This window comes from Pseudophryne corroboree, chromosome 2 (genome assembly GCF_028390025.1).
Source record: "Pseudophryne corroboree isolate aPseCor3 chromosome 2, aPseCor3.hap2, whole genome shotgun sequence".
NCBI classification, from domain to species: Eukaryota; Metazoa; Chordata; class Amphibia; order Anura; family Myobatrachidae; genus Pseudophryne; species Pseudophryne corroboree.
Window position 1 is genome coordinate 374,980,042 of NC_086445.1, and position 12,856 is coordinate 374,992,897.

The window sequence follows — 12,856 nt, forward strand, 5'->3', positions numbered from 1 at the left end:
GAAAGCTGGCGGTGCTTTCACTCTAGTGGTAGCATGAGACGGAGTGTACAACCCACACAAGTGGCTCAGGTAGTGCAGCTCATCCAGGATGGCACATCAATGTGAGCTGTGGCAAGAAGGTTTGCTGTGTCTGTCAGAGTAGTGTCCAGAGCATGGAGACGCTACCAGGAGACAGGCCAGGACATTAGGAGACGTGGAGGAGGCCGTAGGAGGGCAACAACCCAGCAGCAGGACCACTACCTCTGCCTTTGTTCAAGGAGGAATAGGAGGAGCACTGCCAGAGCCCTGCAAAATGACCTCCAGCAAGCCACAAATGTGCATGTCTCTACTCAAACGATCAGAAACACACTCCATGAGGGTGGTATGAGGGCCCGACGTCCACAGGTGGGGGTTGTGCTTACAGCCCAACACCGTGCAGGACATTTGGCATTTGCCAGAGAACACCAAGATTGGCAAATTCGCCACTGGCGCCCTGTGCTCTTCACAGATGAAAGCAGGTTCTCACTGAGCACATGTGACAGACGTGACAGAGTCTGGAGACGCCAACGAGAATGTTTTGCTGCCTGCAACATCCTCCAGCATGACCGATTTGGCAGTGGGTCAGGAATGGTGTGGGGTGGCATTTCTTTGGGGGGCCGCACAGCCCTCCATGTGCTCGCCAGAGGTAGCCTGACTGCCATTAGGTACCGAGATGAGATCCTCAGACCCCTTGTGAGACCTTATGCTGGTGTGGTTGGCCCTGGGTTCCTCCTAATGCAAGACAATGCTAGACCTCATGTGGCTGGAGTGTGTCAGCAGTTCCTGCAAGACAAAGGCATTGATGCTATGGACTGGCCCGCTCGTTCCCCAGACCTAAATCCAATTGAGCACATCTGGGACATCATGTCTCGCTCCATCCACCAACGCCACGTTGCACCACAGACTGTCCAGGAGTTGGCTGATGCTTTAGTCCAGGTCTGGGAGGAGATCCCTCAGGAGACCATCCGCCACCTCATCAGGAGCATGCCCAGGCATTGTAGGGAGGTCATACAGGCACGTGGAGGCCACACACACTACTGAGCCTCATTTTGACTTGTTTTAAGGACATTACATCAAAGTTGGATCAGCCTGTAGCGTGTTTTTCCACTTTAATTTTGAGTGTGACTCCAAATCCAGACCTCCATGGGTTAATAAATTTGATTTCCATTGATAATTTTTGTGTGATTTTGTTGTCAGCACATTCAACTATGTAAAGAGTATTTAATAAGAATATTTCATTCATTCAGATCTAGGATGTGTTATTTTAGTGTTCCCTTTATTTTTTTGAGCAGTGTATTATACTTGTTATTGTTACCAGCCTGTCAAAATGACAGTACAACAAAACTGCAATGTCAGCGACATCGGCTGTGTGAGCCTTAATGGAGCAACACTTGAATTGCCCCTTTGGATGACATCTAGTGGCCGCCGGCATGCAAAACACTTGCATTTTCCCCATAGAGGTGAGGAGCAGAATAAGTCTTTTATTATATAGGATATTATTTATATCATTATATATTATGCCACCTCTCCTGCCAACTGGTTACTTCCCACTCCTGCCTCCAAGATTTTAGCCGTAGTTGTCACTATCTCTGGAATTCTCTACCTCTCCCTATTAGACTCTCCACCTCTCTACAAAACTTTAAACGTGCTCTCAAGACCCACTTCCTAACCCACATCCTAACCCTCTGTTACATGCTCACTTCTACTCCTCTGTGTCCTTGTCTGTGTGCCCCTCCCCTTCAGAATGTAATGTCTGTCTGCCCTCTCCCCTCATGTGCTTTTCCTTATCTTATACTATTTCCTACTCCATACCCAGTTCAACGGCACCTAACCTTCAGTTTCTGCCACTCTGATTATTTCAGTTCCTTGATGTACAGTAACATTGCTTATATACCATGTACTTGTCCTATTTTGTTCTTGTACTGAAAGTCATTGTTTTCTTGTTTTGCTCATTTATGTGCTCTGTTAGGCACTGCGTAACCTTTGTGGTGCCATATAAATAAATGATAATAGTAACAATAATAATGATGTCATCCCACAATGTCTTTGACATTCTCTAATGCAGTGGTCTCCAACCTTAATTGGCTACTTTCGGAAAGTAAAACCTCTGAAAGAGCTACCCCCAATGCGCACGCGTTCCTGTGGAAGTGGGTGTGGCCTCACAAAAGTGGGTGTGGTCTCACAACTACAAGTATTGCCCCCCCGCGTAGTGCCAGATACACAAATAATGCCCCCAGCAGTGCTAGATACACAAATAATGCCCCCAGCAGTGCTAGATACACCAATAATGCCCTACAGCAGTGCCAGATACACAAATAATGCCCTTCAGCAGTGCCAGGTACACCAATAATGCCCTTTATCAGTGCCAGATACACCAATAATTCCCCTCAGCAGTGCAAGATACACAAATAATGCCCTTCAGCAGTGCCAGATATACAAATAATGCCCCCCAGCAGTGCCAGATACTCAAATAATGCCCTTCAGCAGTGCCAGATACACAAATAATGCCCCCCAGCAGTGCCAGATACTCAAATAATGCCCTTCAGCAATGCCAGATACACAAATAATACGCCTCAGCAGTGCTAGATACACAAATAATGCCCCTACCAGTGCCAGATACACAAATAATGCCCTTCAGCAGTGCCAGATACACCAATAATGCCCTTCATCAGTGCCAGATACACCAATAATTCCCTTTAGCAGTGCCAGATACACAAATAATGCCCTAAAGCAGTGCCAGATACACAAATAATGCCGCCCAGCAGTGCCAGATATACAAATAATGCCCTTCAGCAGTGCCAGATACACAAATAATGCCCCCTAGCAGTGCCAGATACACAAATAATGCCCTTCAGCAGTGCCAGATACACAAATAATAACCCTCAGCAGTGCCAGATACACAAATAATGCCCTTCAGCAGTGCCAGATACACAAATAATGCCCTTCAGCAGTGCCATATACACAAATAATGCTCTTCAGCAGTTCCAGATACACAAATAATGCCCTACATCAGTGCCAGATACACCAATAATGCAATTCAGCAGTGCCAGATACATAAATAATGCCCTTCAGCAGTGTCATATACACAAATAATGCCCCCCAGCAGTGACAGATACACAAATAATGCCCTTCATCAGTGCCAGATTCACAAATAATGCCATTCAGCAGTGCCAGATACACAAATAATGCCCCTCAGCAGTGCCAGATACACAAATAATGCCCCCCAGCGGTGCCAGATACACAAATAATGCCCTTGAGCAGTGCCAGATACACAAATAATGCCCCCCCAGCAGTGCCAGATACACAGATAATGCCCATCAGCAGTGCCAGATACTCAAATAATGCCTCCCAGCAGTGCTAGATACACAAATAATGCCCCTCAGCAGTGCCAGATACACAAATAATGCCCTTCAGCAGTGCCAGATACACAAATAATGCCCCCCAGCAGTGCCAGATACACAAATAATGCCCCTACCAGTGCCAGATGCAATGCCCCCCACAGTGTCAGATACAATGCCCCCCACAGTGTCAGATACAATGCCCCCCGCAATGCCAGATACAATGCCCCCGCAATGCCAGATACAGTGTCCCCACAGTGCCAGATATCAATGCCCCCACAGTGCCAGATACAGTGCCTCCACAGTGCCAGATACAATGCCCCCCCCCTCCGCAGTGTCAGATACAATGCCCCACCCTGCAGTGCTCACTGCTGCTGGCGCTGGTGCTGCTCCTCCTGTATGAGGGATGGAAGGGGAGGACAGCGCAGCGTGCGCCTCCCCTGTGAAGTCCGGACTCCGGAGAGGGTGGCAGAGTCTGCCGTGGCGGCGCGGCGGTGGGCATTTGAAATATGGTGCGGGTAAGTGAGCCAATCAAAGCTCATGATCAGGCAGCCAATTAGGTGCCGCTGCTGCCAGTCCGCGAGCTCTGATTGGCTGACGGCCGGCACCGTATTAAAAATGAAGGGAGTAGGGGAGGAGGAGTGCCAGTGATTTGCCAAGCCCGTCCGCTCTGCGAGCTACCGAAAATACTATGGCGAGCTACCGGTAGCTCGCGAGCGACGGGTTGGCGATCACTGCTCTAATGCATCTTCATTGCAATATGGTATGTAGTTATATGTTCTGTTTAATATGTGAGCCTTCAATAAAAAAAACAGCATTTCAAAAAAAGTGCTTCTTATTTAAACGAAATTGAGATTCGTTTGAATAAGAAGCACTTTTTTGACATGCAAAGGTGGTGTGCTGGTCTCCTCTTTTTTGGCTGCTATATGGTGTGTTAAAGAATTTTATGGATATATATATATATATATATATATATTGTGACAAGGATCACAAAAACGGGAACTCAGATGAACACTTTCGGTGTTTATTTTGAACAGCAGGTCCCCACATAGCAAGTTAAATCCATATGCAGTCGGTATTACAGGCAGAGCCGGCGCAACCCGCTCAGCAAGGGTATGCAATGCAGGGAGGCGCATGGCTGAGGAGGCGCTCTCCTGCTCTGCAACCCTGCTGATGTTGCTGCCGGCTGCCGCTGCGCCTGTCCTACTGTGTGACAGACTGCGGCGCCGGCAGCGGGAAGCGCGGCATCGGCTCTCGGGGTCAGGTCCCTCTGACTCTCTTAACCGCTGTAACGCCGTACCCCCCTGCCGGAGCCCTACTGTTGGGAGAACTGCTTGTGGAGGATTCTGGAGATGCTGACACAGGCAGAGTGTAGCTGCAGCAGTTCCTTCCGACCACGACAGCTGATAATATCCGTCCCACCCCCTCTCGTCGTCCTGCTCAAAAACTGCTGGCAGAACAGGACATGGCTGACGAACGTTCAGGTAAATTCAAAGCAGAGTCACTGTAGCATGCGGAGCTGTGTTTGCTGAGTGTCCCTGCTGAGCTTCAATGAGGTAGAGTGCAGGGGACTCTCTCCGGAGCGCAGTCCAGGGAAAGAAAATAATTATGAGCTGGTTGGGTGCATGGAGCATTATGTGACCAGTTGCTGGGTGAGATTTTAGAATAGATTTTACATATTGGTCTGCATAATACAAAAAGGATTTTTTGGTGTTATCTAGGACCCAGTTTTATCTGTTGTTCACCTCGGTGTTTGGGTTGGGGCTGAAAAGCCAGTGTGCGGGATGCCGGCAGTCAGAATACCGACCATCGCATCCCGTTGTTTAGAATCCCGATGGGTCGGTAAGCAGCCTAACCCTAACACCCCCCCCCCCCCTTCACAGCCTAACCCTAACCCCCTCCCCGCAGCCTAAACCTAACTCCCCCTCCCCACAACCTAAACCTAACCCTACCCAGTGGTGTCTAACCCTATCCCCCTCCCTGCAGCCTAAAGCTAACCCCCCTCCCTGCCGCCTAACCATAACCCCCGCTCCCTGCAGCCTAAACCTAACCTCCTTTCCCGCAGCCTAACCCTAACCCTCCCCAGTGGTGTCTAGCCCTATCCCCCCTCCCCGCAGCCTAAACCTACCCACAACCTAACCGTAACCGTCTCCCCGCAGCCTAAACCTAACCTCCCGTGGCTTATCTCTCAGATGTCCCGACAGTCAATCAGTGCAGTACGCACTGTCCCTTATTACGTAATGGAGGGAGGGCGCAAATTTATTGTTTGCAGGTGGGCGCCAAACACTTTAGCACCGACCCTGATTACAGGCAGTAGCATACAGTCACTCTCAGCATAGCAGACTCCTGATAAGCTCCAGTGGTCCCTAGTCTAACCCACACAACCCGGCCTATCACTTGGGTAGCTATTCCACCGTCCAGAGCAAGGTGACTCTGCCCTGGAAACCCTTATATCAGGAAATCCCAGGTGCTGCTGATCACACACCTGGGATTCTGCACTACTGCTTCCAAAACCTGGTCTGGATCCTCCACATTACTTTAACATGGAAAAATGCTGTCTCTGCCACACTCCTCCCCCTTTGCTTCAACCACCCTGGTGAAGCTACACTATTTTCAGGCAAGCTCTCTGCCTCGCACACCTCTACCTATGTCATCCGCCCAGGTACACAGCCTTCCACTACCTTCCAGAGGTCACCCACCTCACCTTCTTACTCCAACCCTAGCTTCACCATAGGATTGCTTGGAGGAACAGGACCTACAAACCTCCTGTAAAGGGCATCGGCATTGAGGTTCTGTTTCCCCGGACGATGCCTCACCTCAAACTTAAATGGCTGCAAAGCCAAAAACCAACGGGTCACACGAGCATTCACCTCTTTGTTTGTATGCATCCATAGTAGGGGTGCATGGTCTGTGACCAACAAAAACTCTTGTTCCAATAAATAATACCTTAATGACTCAACTGCCCATTTAATGGCCAAGCACTCCTGCTCCACAGTTGAGTACCTGTGCTCCCTGGGCAATAATTTCTGGCTAAGATAGGGGATGGACTTATCGTCTCCATCTACCTCTTGGGATAGGACTGCTCCTAATCCTGTCCTCGAGGCATCTGCTTGTAACACAAATTGCTTTTTATAGTCAGGAGCTTGCAAGACAGGCTCAGTACACAAAGCTCGTCCTAAATCCTGCCAAGCCGTTTCCACTGGTCCAGACCACGTTATCTTGCCTGGGAATTGTTTTTTAAGACACTTGGTTAGTGGAGCCGCTCTAGCGGTGAAATCTCGAATGAACCGGCGATAATATTCGACCAAACCGAGAAATGTCCTAAGTTGTGATTTACATTTAGGTCTAGACTAGGTGAGGACTGCTTCTACCTTACTAGGCTGAGGTTTAACCTGTCCTCTGCCCACAATGTACCCCAAATACTTGGCCTCAATCATACCAATGGCACATTTCTCAGGGTTGGTGGTAAACCCGTGTGCCTGTAGAGACTGTAAAGCGGCTTCTACCTTTGGTAGGTGTGACTCCCAGTCAGAGCTGAAAATAACAATGTCGTCTAAATATGCAGTCGCACATTCCCTGTGGGGCTGCAGCAACTTATTCATAGCTCTCTGGAAGGTTGCTGGGGCACGTTGTAAACCAAATGGGAGCATTTTATATTGGAATAAGCCATCTGGGGTAGACAAGGCTGTTTTTGCCTTAGCAGCTCCTGTTACCGGAATCTGCCAATAACCTTTTGTCAAATCAAGTGTAGTGAGATATTGACTATTGGCAAAATTTTCTACCAACTCATCAACCCGGGACATAGGGTAAGAATCAAACCAGGACACTTGATTTAATTTATGGAACTCATTGCTGAACCGTAAGGCACCTGAAGGCTTCGGTACTAGGACAATTGGATTATTCCACTCACTGGTGGATTCCTCTATAACCCCTAGGCGTAACATCTCTTCCACCTCCTGCTTTACCGCTGCCCGCTTCACTTCGGGTATGCAATATGGCCTCTGTTTAATGACCACCCTGGGTGGAGTCACAACATCATGTAGGATGATCTGTGTCTTTCCCGGAATGGCAGAACACACATCTTGGTAGCGTTTCGCCAAGTTCACCACTTCCCGTTTCTGTTCAGGAGTAAGCGTGACTTCAATGGGTTCCTGGCATTCTGAAATCTTTTTAGCTACCAAAGAGGGCCGATTGGCAATTTCCTTCCAGGGTTTTAACAGGTTAACAGGGTAGATTTGTACATCCCTCCTTATACCCTCCTGTCGGACCCTGTAATTGACCGGTCCCACTGCCTCGATGATCTCATAAGGGCCCCGCCATTGGCCCTCATTCCAAGTTGTTAGCTCGGTAATTTTCTTTGCATCGCAGTGATTTTCCACTAATTGCGCATGCGCAATGTTCGCACTGCGACTGCGCCAAGTAAATTTGCTAAGAAGTTTGGTATTTTACTCAGGGCATTACGAGGTTTTTTCTTCGTTCTGGTGATCGTAGTGTGATTGACAGGAAGTGGGTGTTTCTGGGCGGAAACTGGCCGTTTTATGGGTGTGTGTGAAAAAACGCTGCCGTTCCTGGGAAAAACGCGGGAGTGGCTGGAGAAACGGGGGAGTGTCTGGCCGAACGCTGGGTGTGTTTGTGACGTCAAATCAGGAACGAAACTGACTGAACTGATCGCAGTGGCAGAGTAAGTATCGAGCTACTCAGAAACTGCAAAGAAATTTCTATTCGCAATTTAGAGAATCTTTCGTTCGCAATTTTGCTAAGCTAAGATTCACTCCCAGTAGGCGGCAGCTTAGCGTGTGCAATGCTGCTAAAAGCAGCTTGCGAACGAACAACTCGGAATGAGGGCCATTGTGCATACATCTTGCTTTCTGTGGTGGGCACCAGCACTAACACTTTGTCTCCCGGATTAAAGGACCGGTTGACTGAGGTGACGTCATACCTCTGTTTCTGACGTTGTTGGGCCCTTTCCATGTGTTCGTTCAGTAGTGGCGCAATCTGTCTTAGATAGCCGTATAACTGGGCCACAAACTGAACGACGTTAGGGTCCTGGCAGGGTTGTTCTTCCAACCCTTCTTTTAAGAGATCTAGAATTCCTCTGGGCTGTCTCCCATAGAGGAGCTCAAAAGGACTAAACCCTGTAGAGGATTGGGGTACCTCTCTGACCGCAAACATCAAGGTAGGAGCAAATCCCAATCTCGTTTTTCTTGTGACACTGCCCTCTTTATCATTTGCTTTTAAGGGTTAAATCTTTCTACCAGGCCATCTGTCTGCGGGTGGTAAACCGAGGTGGCAATCCTGTTTACGTTTAGCAACCGACATAAATCTATCATGAGATTAGACACGAAAAGGTGTATCTTGGTTTGTTAAGACTTCTTTCGGTATTCCTAAGTGGGTATACATGTTTAGTAGTTCTCTGGCAATAGTGCCAGATTACATATTGCGCAGGGGTATAGCCTCTGGGTACCTGGTGGCATAATCAACTACCACCAATATGTATTGGTGCCCTCGAGCAGATTTTTCCACTGGCCCTATCAGATCCATACCAATCTGCTCAAAAGGTAGGGAAATGATAGGGAGGGGTACAAGTGGAGCTCTAAACCCTGGCCGAGTGGCTGTCCTCTGGCAGACTGGGCATTCCTGACAATACCTCTTAACGGAAGCATAGATGCTGGGCCAAAAGAACCTTAACTGGATGCGTTGGAGTGTTTTCTCCTCCCCTAGAAGGCCTCCCACAAATGCGTATGGGCAGCTAACACCAAGCACTCCAGTTTTCGGGGAACCAAGAGCTGAGCTACCTTTTTCCCTTGTAAAATAGCAAAAAAATAATTTTCCAAAACATAATATGGTACTCCCTCTGATGGTAAAGTTAGAGAATTCTAACTATATGAAGGTACTTGTAATTGTCAGAGAAATAACTTCATATAGTTAGGATTCTCATGCTTCCTTTATAGGAGCAAATAGCTTCATCAGTACGTTGTCTGCTTCCAGTGTATCTATAATAAAGAGGGTGTGATTTGTAAGGTGTAGTGACCAGTGGGGAAGTTGGCTACGGAAGAGATACCGGCTGCTGTCAATTAACCTAATTGATTAATGTTGCTGAACACATGGAGGTGCCCCCCTTCAAAGCAGGAGCCCGGCGGCAGCTGACTCCGTTGCCTCCCAGAGTTCTGCCTCTGATAACCAGAGAGGAGGAAAAGAAAAGGGAAAACTTGCAGTTTAAACACCGGTATGCTTGTCAACAGTTTCTGCTGTACACCATGTCCTTTGCTCGCATTCTCCACCACTTGTGACAAGGATCACAAACACGTGGACTCAGATGAACACTTTCAGTGTTTATTTTGAACAGCAGGTCACCACATAGCAAGTTAAATCTATATGCATTCAGTATTACAGGCAGTAGCATACAGGCACTCTCAGCATAGCAGACTCTTGATAGGCTCCAGTCGTCCCTAGTCTAACCCACACAACCCAGCCTATCACTTGGGTAGCTATTACACCATCAAGAGCAAGGTGACTCTGTCCTGGAAACTCCTATATCAGGAAATCCCAGGTGCTGCTGATCACACACCTGGGATCCTGCTGCTGCTTCCAAAACCTGGTCTGGATCCTCCACATTACTTTCACATGGAAAAATGCTGTCTCTGCCACACTATATATATGTATATATATATATATATATATATATAAAACTAGAGTAGTAGTCCTGCACCCACCCACCTGTGTTCATAGACTCACATTGTAACAGGACCTGCCTAAGAAACACTAAATCCCTGGTGGCATTACCCGGGGGCACTTTAAGAGAGGCAGCCCGTGTGCAGCCTTTCCGTCCTGGCCCCCTCGTCTCTGCTGGAAGCGTAGTGGAGTCTGAGCTCTAGAGGGCTCAGACTCCAAACCACATGCACAGATCTCTGTGAAAATGATGTGGCGGACATTTTCCAGTAATTTCTCTACTGCGAATGCTCAAAACACTGTGAAAATGACCGCCACGTCATTTTCACAGAGATTACAACAGTGCAGCTACCATCAGCATGGGACTCTAGAGGGGTAATAATTTAACAAATGGGTGCAGCGTGTGCACTGTGGGCCCCCCCATGGAATCAAGGGCCTGTGTGCACCGCACACACTGCACCCATTATAAATTCACCATTGGAATGACCTCTACTAGTGGTAATAGATTTCCAGTGGTATAGATCCTGGTCCCAACCATAAGTAACTAAGATACAACCCCCCTCCCCCCTTCAGGTCCAATTAAAATTTTTGTCAGGCACTACACACACCTCTACCAACTGGTTGAGTACACTGACCGGCGCTGGGGATCCCTGCAGTCAGTATACTAACCGCGGGATCCCGGCAGCAGAATGCAAGTGGGGGGGGGGGGGGGGCGAGTGCAACGAAGCCCCTTGCGGGCTTGGTGGCGAGGCTACAGGTTCTGTCGTGGACACCCATGAGAGGCAATAGTCCCTGCTAGTCGACTGTCAGGATTTCGTGCGGGTGGGACGCAGGGGTCGGTATTATGATCGGCGGTCTCCTGACCACTGGTCACATAACTACATCCCCTACCAACATGTGCCAAAAGACTACATACACCCCTGTGACATTACTCATCCCCTAACCATCCTGCAGTGTGCAGAGGAGCACTACGTATTATGGGGGTCATTCCGAGTTGATCGCTAGCTGCATTAGTTTGCTGTGCAGCGATGAGGCAAAAAAATGTCACTTCTGCGCATGCGTATGCAGCACAATGCGCACGTGCGACGTACTATTACAACTAACGATGTAGTTTCACACAGGGTCTAGCAAAGCTTTTCAGTCGCACTGCTGGGTGCAGAGTGATTGACATGATGTAGGCGTTTCTGGGTGTCAACTCACCATTTTCAGGGAGTGTTCGAAATAACGCAGGCATGGCAGAAAAAATGCAGGCGTGGCTGGGCGAACGCATGGCGTGTTTGTGACGTGAAAACAGGAACTGAACAGTCTGAAGTGATCGCAAGCTCTGAGTAGGTATTGAGCTACTCAGAAACTGCACAAAAAAAATCTGAAGCCGCTCTGCAATCCTTTCGTTCGCACTTCTGCTAAGCTAAAATACACTCCCAGTGGGAAGCAGCATAGCGTTTGCACGGCTGCTAAAAACTGCTAGCGAGCGATCAACTCAGAATGACCACCTATGTGACATATATACATATATTTTATTTGTCAGTCTCCAGCATGATTCAACCATTATGGAAGTGATGAGTAGGACATATCTAATCTTCTTGCCTCCCAAAATTAATTGGATGCACTGAAAGGAATCATCAAACATCTGGTTGGTTAAAGAATCAAAGCCCACATTATTGAATTTCTCATTGTGGAATTAAATAAATGAGGGAGAACTGTACCAGCATAGCTTTCTTTTCTTTAGCACTGGGAACTACAAAACTGACTAAATCTGAATGGTTAATGCCAATTTTTTTAACAATGAACCTACACTTTAGGTTAAGAAGCAAAAAGAGGGAATTGCAGAAAAACAAGGGGGGTAATTCCAAGTTGATCGCAACAGGATTTTTGTTAGCAGTTGGGCAAAACCATGTGCACTGCAGGGGGAGCAGATATAACATGTGCAGAAAGAGTTCGATTTGGGTGGGTTATTTTGTTTCTGAGCAGGGTAAATACTGGCTGCTTTATTTTTACACTGCAAATTGGATTGCAGATTGAACACACCCCACCCAAATCTAACTCTCTCTGCACATGTTAAATTTGCCTCCCTTGCAGTGCACATGGGCCCTCATTCCGAGTTGATCGCTCGCAAGGCGAATTTAGCAGAGTTGCTCACGCTAAGCCTACGCCTACTGGGAGTGTATCTTAGCTTCTTAAAATTGCGACCGATGTATTCGCAATATTGCGATTACAAACTACTTAGCAGTTTCTGAGTAGCTTCAGACTTACTCGGCATCTGCGATCAGTTCAGTGCTTGTCGTTCCTGGTTTGACGTCACAAACACACCCAGCGTTCGCCCAGACACTCCCCCGTTTCCCCGGCCACTCCTGCGTTTTTTCCGGAAACGGTAGCGTTTTTTCCCGCACGCCCATAAAACGGCCTGTTTCCGCCCAGTAACACCCATTTCCTGTCAATCACATTACGATCGCCGGAGCGATGAAAAAGCCGTGAGTAAAAATACTATCTCCATTGTAAAATTACTTGGCGCAGTCGCAGTGCGATTATTGCGCATGCGTACTAAGCGGAATTTCACTGCGATGCGATGAAAAATACCGAGCGAACGACTCGGAATGAGGGCCATGGTTTTGCCCAACTGCTAACAAAAATCCTGCTGCGATCAACTTGGAATTACCCCCAATGTGCTGAGTGCAGAGACTTAAGAGAAGTTGCTTACACACAGATGTCTGTTTTATACTGTTCAAAGTTGCCAGGGCGTCACAGTTTCTAATCTCTCTCTGTTTGTAACAAGCTTTAAACTAGCCTTCTCACTGCATTGCACTTGATATCAACAATACCCTGTTTAATTA